The sequence below is a fragment of the Chiloscyllium plagiosum genome, unplaced genomic scaffold (assembly GCF_004010195.1).
Source record: "Chiloscyllium plagiosum isolate BGI_BamShark_2017 unplaced genomic scaffold, ASM401019v2 scaf_12894, whole genome shotgun sequence".
Classification (NCBI taxonomy): domain Eukaryota; kingdom Metazoa; phylum Chordata; class Chondrichthyes; order Orectolobiformes; family Hemiscylliidae; genus Chiloscyllium; species Chiloscyllium plagiosum.
Genome location: NW_025213872.1, coordinates 5,027 through 6,572, shown reverse-complemented (window position 1 = coordinate 6,572; position 1,546 = coordinate 5,027).

Below are 1,546 nucleotides of genomic sequence, written 5' to 3'. Positions count from 1 at the left end.
AACATCAACGTGACTTGAGAAGCCCCGTGATTACACGCAGCCTGCGTGGGAGTGTTCCAGGGTTCTGACTGTGCAGAGAACTTTAACTCTGTAGCGAAATGTGGACTAGTGTTCTCGCTGTAGACGAGCCCTTCTTTGGATCGTTGAAGCTGCTGAGATGCAATGACCCCTGCACCGTGGAAACTCTGTGGAAGCAAATTCAATTCCCCCAAACGGCTGGAGTGTCACCAGGACTGGCATGAAGCCAATCGATTCCTTCAATCCTGGAATGAAGTCAATCGATTCCTTCAATCCTGGAATGAAGTCAGTCGATTCCTTCAATCCAAGACTTTAGGCGGCGCGGCAGCAGCTCAGTGGTTAGCACTGCTGCCTCACAGAGCCAGAGAGTTGAGTTTGATCCCACCCTCAGGATGTTTGTCTGTGTGGAGTTTGCACTTTCCTACCCCCCTCCCTCCAATCTCTTGGTGCTCTGGTTTCCTCCCAAGATGTGCAGCTTAGAGTGGATTGGGTGTTTTAAATTCAGGGATTAGCTGTGGAGGTTATTGAGTGGGATGCTCCAAGGGCGGGCGCGGGGTCAGTGTGCATTGTTGGGCCAAAGGGCCTATTTTCACAGTGTAAGGGGTTTGATGATTCCCCCAACGTGTCTGCAGCCTGGCTTCCAGCTGCATCTCTCTGAGCCGACGGTCCTCCAGCATGTGTTTTCCCTAGTTTCCAGCACCCAGAACCTCCCACCTTCTGCAAATCGAAAGACAAGTCCTACCCTGCCCTCTACAATGTGTGCTATGTAACTGCTTATTCAGTTTTAGTGGCCCAGCAGAGGCTGGTAGCCAAGTTCGGAACACATGAAGATGGCATCAACCAGAACCTTGGATTCATGTCACATGACAGGTAACCCCACTTCACTGTCACGCTCTCTCACACCCACACAAAGCACATACTCTCACATTCACACAGATCCCTCTCTCAGACACACACACATATACACCCTCTCACAGGCTGATACTCTATCACTCACACACTTTATCAAGCACGAACACAGTCACCCATACTCTCATGCATGCGCACTTACATATAAGGCTTTGGTGTGATTTTGTATTTGCAGAGACATTGTGCGCTTTTTGAGCCAAATACAATCTACAGACAGTTAATCCATGTGAGATTTTATAAATTCCTACTTTGGAAGTAGAACCAGTTTCACTCAAGATTGGGATACAGACCTTAAGTTGTCTCGAATGTGTCTTCAAACAAGTTCTGGGATTTACATATTAATGAACCAAAACCTGCAACCCATTCTAAAATGTGAATGACTTCACAACAATCTAAGTTTGTTCTATATCATTTCTGTTGCATGAAACTGCGATCTTTTGCTATAAATTCTCCTATGATCCTGCTCCACAAACACCTGATGAAGGAGCAGTGATCCGAAAGTTAGTGCTTCCAAATAAACATGTTGGACTATAACCTGGTGTTGTATGATTTTTAACTTTGTTTCTTGTGAATTCATCCCACACCTCCCGGTGCTGCCAGTAAACCTTACAATGTCGAT